This window comes from Aplysia californica, unplaced genomic scaffold, assembly GCF_000002075.1.
Source record: "Aplysia californica isolate F4 #8 unplaced genomic scaffold, AplCal3.0 scaffold00795, whole genome shotgun sequence".
Lineage (NCBI taxonomy): Eukaryota > Metazoa > Mollusca > Gastropoda > Aplysiida > Aplysiidae > Aplysia > Aplysia californica.
This window is the reverse complement of record NW_004798065.1, coordinates 226,950-234,624: the sequence shown is the minus strand read 5'-3', so window position 1 is coordinate 234,624 and position 7,675 is coordinate 226,950. Positions and strand designations below refer to the sequence as shown.

Sequence of the window (7,675 nt, the reverse complement as noted above, 5' to 3'; positions counted from 1 at the left end):
CTTGAGACAAAAAATGGTCAACTACTGGACAGCCCTCCCTGAGATTATTTGACTCTATGTCAGTTTTGAATAAATTCACTTTAGGGCACAAATTCACATTCGTTATGGTTGATCAAACAATTTCGGACACAGGCATGAAGAAGGAATGATTACAAATTATGAAAATGCAAGATTAAGATGAAACTCTCTATATATATACAATTATGTTGTGTAATGTAAACCCCTCTAGCCCTCTCTTGTGAAACTCCATCTCACAAATGAAAACCCCAGAAAAGGAGGAAGATGGACAGAAGTGACAAAATTGTGTTTATAGAACTGCATGGTAAATCATTGAACATGTTTTTTATGTTTGCTCAATGTTTACATTTAAAACCAACAGATACATTGCTTGCAAGCATTGGACTGTTTTAAAATTTTTTAGTGAAGTCTAGATTTATTAACTGTAAACTTAATAATTTATTGAATGTCAGATCAAATCAAGTGTGACTGAGGAGAATAAAAACATTAACAAATAAATCACAAACAATGTAACAAAAATAATAATTCAGATATATATTGCAGGGAACAAAATAGCAACTGAAGAAATTTTTAAAGTAAATCACTTTCACTTTCATACAATATTAACAGTATTACAATAACCAACAATTTAGATTCATGTTGAAATTACCCATTGAGTTGTTTGGGGTTGAAGGTATTGAAAAGAAACACAACACAGTATTCAATTTACTTTTTTTTGATAATTGAAATTAGCATTTCTTTTTCTTTTTAGACAAACTCAAACACCAGTGCGCACAAACACACACTGTAATAAAATGCAAGTTTATTTATGCACAATTACACGCCCCCCCCCCCCCCCTCCTTTTTTTAGACTACACTGACATTTTCTTCATTTTTTGTCTGTAGCCATGAATAATTCACTGATATAGTGTATAGCAGATTAAGGCTTTCTTTTGCAGTTGCTTAAATTAATCATCAGTTAAAATAAATAAATACAATGCATATTGCACTAAAAGAACATACTTTTAGCCACTAAAAATCCCAAACTGTGTCAACATTTTTTTAAATCCAAAAAATCCTATTTAAATTTTAAAAATCTGTTAAATTTAAAAAATCTATTTTTTTATTTTCAAAATGCAAGCATAAGTGACTGTTTTCCATTTTTGTGTGTGAAGTCCTCTCATTTGGCTTTGCATTTGCTTTTTTCTTTCATTTTCTGTGACAGCTTGATATAACTCCTATCTGATTTTCATTCATTCTTCTTGTTCTTTCATTTCACCATCCGCAGCTCAATTTTTCCTTTTTCATTCTGGAGAAAAGCATTTACCTGCTCCATCCTACTGAGGAGACTCTAAAGATTTTATTTTATCGGGCAGCATTCAGTGCATTCAATTACCAGCTTTGGACATGTCTTAATATTTGCGTTAACAATATCAGGGGGGTTGTGTAGTTATGTTTTCGAAGTAGCGGCCTGTTCGTCAATTGTGTTTGTGTTCATAAAAATTTTCTTTGATAAAAGCTCCTGAACAGTTGGAGTTGTACTATTTTTCTTTTTTGTGTCCTTTAGCAAATTATGGTTGTATTCAATAAACAAAAGATCTGAGTTTTGCAACTATGATGCAGACATTGCAAATTAATTTGACCCACACAGGTACAAAAAACTAACCTCATTATCTATCTGCCTCTCTTTGGACAAATAATGAATGAGATCTATAACATTTTCGTACGTCAAGCTTTCATTTCCAACTTAATTAAACAAGTACAAGGGGTTAAAAATATTCATTGTTCAGTCAATGTCACAAGCATCCAGGAAAAAAGACACAGTTCACTTTCAGTGGCCTCAGCAAAAATCCACACAGAATGTCACTTTCCAGAGTCAGTGTTTTCTGCACCATATTCACACCTTCCTGACCACACAAATGGTGTCAAAGATGAGTTTTGAAAAAAGTTTCTGAAACCACTCCTTTTCATTTTCCCTTGTTCTCCAACTAAGTGACGCATTACGAAAATCTTGTTGGTAGCAGGAACATCCAGAGGGTCTGGCTTCCTCCCTTTTCCAAGATGAATCATTGTGGCACACAGACCACTGTACATTTCTGCATCTGTGGATTAAATTCATAAACAAAAAAGTTTAAATAAATTCTGAAGCACACTGGCCATTGTAAGTTTTTGCTTCTGTGGATCAAAATCACATGATATGGAACATTTAAATTTTAATTCTGAAACAATGAGGGGTATTACAATTTCTAGATAGAAATATTTAAAACTAATTTTTCTGCAACTGTAACCTTTATCAAGCATCTTAGGGCTAAAAGTTCTGAGTAAAAATAAGTTGTGAAATAATGACAATGACGTGATTAATGTGAAGAATTACTTTTATACCAATATATTCTAAAACTGTACACTGGAAATCTAGCACAGATTGTATCTCATTCCCTAACATGCTGTGAGTAAAAACACCAACATTTTTTTTCAGTCTTAGAAACCACTGATAAAGATTTGAAAGTCAATCCCAGCTTCCTCTTCTCTGTAAATACGCTTTGAGATCTACAATTATTTGCATGATAGGGTGAAATCAAATATTTTGAAATGCTAAAAAAAAAAAGCTAATTTACAGCAAAAATTGAATGACACAGTGGGTTGGAAAATAATATCTAAACTCTATCCCATTACCTACAAGTACTACGAGAGAACTTACCAATTGGTTTCCAAATTGCACTCCAGTAGTCATTTTGTGTGTTGCAGTGTCCGAAGAGGCAGCATCCCCACCAATGCTTGTCCCGTCTATCTTGTCAAAATCCACCCTGTAATGTAAATCAGGAAAAGAAATTCAGTCAAAACTGTTGGGAAGAAATACATTACTGGGTATGTAAGTAGGCCTATATAATATATGTGAACATTAAATGCTCGTACTATTATAGTACGGCCAAACATTCGTAGTGCAACTTATTGTCAAATTTACCTTAATACCAAACATAGACTCTCCAACTTTTGCACAATGACTTGTATCAATAGTTTTTCTTAACAGATCAATATTTTTGTACACACACCTGTTACTTGTATTCTAGAAAATTCCTAAAATAATATATGTGAGGCAGCGTGGTGGAATCAGGCTCTCATCAATTTTTGGGCATGTAGAGTTATTGGTATCATCTTAAAGCTTGTTCACTTGTCTTTATTTGGATGAAAAAAATATCCATTTATCTTGAATAGAAGTTGAGATCATTAGCGAAAGAAGGAGGTGGGGGTCACCTGTTTTCAGAAGTAAAATTAGAGAGGAAATGGCCGCCAAAGATTAGTTATTTCCTTAGCTTAAGAGTCCGTGGTAACTGAAAATTTACATTCTTTGTGCTTTTAATCAACGCTTTTCAGAAAAATCCACTCAGAAATGAGTTCTTTAAAGGGCATGAAAGGTGTTGAGCCAAAAAACAAAAATTTTTAAAAATTCACAAACCTGCGAAAAAATGCAAGTTTCTTCACTTTGATTATTTTGACGAGAGCCTGATTCCACAACGCTGCCTCACATATACTAATTGAAATATCAAGTGGGTGGTTTTTACAGATTCTAAAAGGTTTATAGCTGGGGCAATATTGCTTTTAAAAGCTAGTCTGTCATCTTTTTCTAATCGTGACATTATATGCTTATTCTGCTGCACTTGTTCTGCAAAAAATGTGTTCACTATAAAATTAATTTCTTATAAAAAGTTTTGCCATTGGAAAGCTGTGATGTTGGCCAAGTGGCATACATATACAAAATGTGTATGATCTCGGGAAGAGCTGTGAACTAGTCCCATCTTCCAAGTGGCAAAAATATAAATATTAAGTTAAAAATAAAATTGATACAAATTGTGGAACAAAGTTACAAAGTATGGGTGACGAAAAATATAAATATTAAGTTAAAAACAAAATTGATACAAATTGCGGAACAAAGTTACAAAGTATGGGTGACACAGATTCACCTGCAACTAAATTAGGAAGTTTGGGTTGATATTTGTCGTTGTTTTGTTATTTGTTGTTATCTCGACAAAGATAAATATCGAAAGTAAGGGTGGCCATTTTGTTTTCTCGATTGAAAATCAGTTGGGGGAAGTCCCCTATTTTCAACAGAGCGCAAAAACAACATCTATTTCTCCTTCAGCTACTATAATCAGATCAACATCATAACTTCACAAAATTAAATTAAAGCCTTGCGGAACTGAACAGACCTTTCGGCTTCAGGGCAGCATCCGTGGTAAGCCTTAAGATTAGGCAGTTTGATTTTTTTTTAAAGAAATTAGTTTGAGTCTAGAATTACATCTCACTCTCAGGTGATAGAGGGTGCTGTACGTAACTTGCACTAAACCTTTTAAATTTTGAAAATATTTTGCGGCCAGTTTGTTGGCGGTACAACAGGGTAAATTTACAGTAGTTTAATATGGATCATATAATAACTGAGACAGTTGGCGGATGGCAGATGGGGGTGTAAAGGCTTAAATACTATGTTTTTAGTTTTAATAAGAGTTTTACGGCACTTGCAACACAATAAGGTCATCATAAAGGAGGAGGAGAGATCAAGGATGATAGATGTTTGATAGGAAAGAAGTTCAGAAGCAAACCACACCAGAGCACCTGCCAACCACCCACAAATACTATGTTTATAATAAGGATAGTCTTGTCATAAATTGGCAAAACCCGGCGGTAAGTGGGGCTGGCAAAATATTCAGGTTCGACTGTGTATAATATATGTACGTGTGTATGTTCTTACCGTAGAGTCGACTGCTTCACTGATTATAAGAATAAATTGGACCTCAGTCAGGCTGTCTCAGTCTGTGTATCCACAGGAATAAGGAATCTGGAAGGGAATTAGATCTAGATCTAGTCAAAATGAATGATGTGTAGAATAATAAATAATAATACGGATAGCAGAAAGGACCTAGACATTATGCAAAACTAAATAATACTCAATATATAACACACTTCTTACTGACTTCTAGGCCTACTTCTTGCTGGTCAACAAGGTCAAAGAACTGAACATCAAGCTGTTTTCACTAATTGACGCACAAAGTCAAACAGGAAAGCGATGATTAAAAAAATGAAGTGAGCCGTTGGAGGCTATTCGGATTCAAATTCCAGTGCGCGTGCGCAATCACCGGTTGTACTGTAAGTGTAAGCAAAGTCTACTAGATCTATACTCGAGTCCGAATAGTCTCCCGTTGCTATTCAGACTTTAAACTACTGGTAGGCTATAACATTGCGTTTCACGACTACAAAGGGATCAAAACATAAAATTCATAATCAGTCCTAAATAAGACAGCCCCCTCCTCCCCTTTCTCTCTCTCTTTCTTTTACTTTTTCCCTCTCCATCTTACTTTCCTAGGCCCGCCATCGTAGAAATCGAGGAAGGACAAGGTCGAATTGCTTGTCTGCTTCACATCCAGTACACCTAGATCTAGTGATTGCACACGAGCATTGGAGTTTGAGTCCAAATAGCTTCACGTGATCTTAAGCCTACGGTATCTTAATATCTAGAAGATTTCTAGACTTCCAGATCCTATTCTAGTCTAGCTTAGGCTACTTACCATAGAGTCGACTGCTTCACTGCTCATAAAAATGGGGGGGGGGGGGGGGGGGGGGGGAATTGGACATCAATGAGGATCAGGTTGTCTCTGTACACTGTGCATCTGCCACATGAATAGAAGAGAATCTGAAAGAGAATGAATAAAAAATAGTTTTGCTTTAAAAAATAATCTAAATTTTATTAACTTCACTTTGACTGATGTCAAAGTCAAAGTAAAAGATGAAGATATAGATCTAGATATAGATAAATAATAGAATATATATATATCGAATATTGATAGTGATAAAAAAAAAACACAGCAGAGAGAGGTCCTAGACACTGTGATACTGATAGACCTGCAATGAGAACAATGTTAGGCAACATAAATAATCTGTTGGAGAGAGAAGAAGTTGAAGCACGGGAATTTCCGACGAGATGAAAAAAAAAACCAAAAGGGAGATCAGGGCACCAAAAAATTGGGACTAGACTATATAATCCCTCTAGATCTATTATCTAATCAAAATCCAGATTTCTACTGATAGCCATCAGACCATAAATCTAGCCATAGATCTAGATTCTAGACTAGCTAGATTCTAGATCTAGATCAAACTTCACACACTTCTGTGCAGTGTGCACACATAAAAGGCACGTATTTTCAAAAAAATAAACGACACTCTCGAAAATTGATAAAATGACAATGAAACTTCACACACTTCTGTGCAGTGTGCACACATAAAAGGCACGTATTTTCAAAAAAATAAACGACAAATCAAAGGAAAAAGCAAAAATGTAAAGTAGGAACGTACCTTGAACTTCAACTCGATACTGCTCACAAACCCGACGTCTGACGGTCACGCAAACAATTCAAACATTCATAAATCTTGATCTATCTCTACGACTCCGATCTGGAACTCTGGAACTCCGCGCCTTTTAAAAATGGATTGGATTGACCGGATATGACGCAAAAATGACCCTTCAAAATAGGGTACTCCTGTCCAATTGGCCAAACGAACACCACGTGGCTGTGAGGCGAACCGGGGAAGCCCGGGGGCGGACGACCGCCGATGTGCGACTAGGCTACTTCGGCCCTACTGGAAACACTCAATCGATCGTCACGAAACATAAACACCATTGTTGTGAAGATGTAGGCCTAGAGCGCTCTCTCTCCTTTCAATGGCCTTTCAAACAAGAAGGCCCACCTGGACGTGAACTAAAGCCGCTATCGCTATACAGTGCAGCCTCTCTATAATGGCACATCGCTATCGCTATACAGTGCAGCCTCTCTATAATGGCACATCGGGCTATGTCGGGACTAGAAGAAAATGTCGTTATAAAGAGTTGTCGTCATAGAGAGGCAACCCAAAATTACTAACGATATATATAGTATAGGAAATATCTGGACCTGGGCTCCATGTCTACAGAGGATGTCGTTATATCGAAGGTCGTTATTGAGAGGCTAAACTGTAATAGGCTAGCGTAATAATAAAATGCATACGTATCGATCCCCGGGCAACGGCGATCGCGCACGGTCAGAAGCGGGTGCGTGGCTGGTACAACCGAACTACCTAATAAGATAAACATCAAGTAACTAAATACTTGAACGTAATGAAACAAAATATAGCTATATAATCAGATTTAATAACATTAAAACGTGTCTGAGCATTTGTTTGACGATCAAAGCAAGATATCTCGGGGGCTTTTTTGCAGGCTGTCCCATGCAGGCAAGGACTGGGTAATTTCAAAAGAGGCCGGGGTGACTTTTAACTGCGCTTTTCAAGCAGTAAAATGCACATATACTATATAGATCTAGGCCTGGTCGAAAATGGCAAAGTTGAAATGACAGAGAGATACATGAACATGGGAAGGCAGAGAGAAAGAGAGAGACAGACAGACAGACAGACAGACAGACAGACAGACAGACAGACAGACAGACAGAGACAGATAAATAAAGAGAGAGGGGTGGTGGAGAGAGACACGGGGACGGGGGAGGCAGAAGGAAAGAGATTTGAGAGATAAAGAGAGATATCATGAGAGAACGAAAGAGAGGGTGTATGTGTGTGTGTGGAGTGTGTATGAGAGAGAGAGAGAGTTAGAGAGAGAGAGAGAGAGAGAGAGAGAGAGAGAGAGAGAGAGAGAGAGAGA

At 36.7% G+C, this 7,675-nt stretch overlaps 1 long non-coding RNA gene across 2 annotated transcripts; it reads right to left on the bottom strand.

Annotated features, from left to right (window-relative positions):
- Window positions 1–1,204: 1,204 nt before the first annotated feature.
- On the bottom strand, window positions 1,205–7,471 carry LOC118478657. Of its 2 annotated transcripts, none has more exons than XR_004859209.1 (5): window positions 6,340–7,471; window positions 5,556–5,680; window positions 4,742–4,828; window positions 2,696–2,801; window positions 1,205–2,099 (listed from the first exon to the last, which is right to left on the bottom strand). It is a non-coding gene; the product is annotated as an uncharacterized LOC118478657 (long non-coding RNA). The 2 variants fall into 2 exon arrangements; XR_004859210.1 differs by having other exon boundaries at window positions 5,556–5,657; window positions 6,340–7,470.
- Window positions 7,472–7,675: the final 204 nt, after the last annotated feature.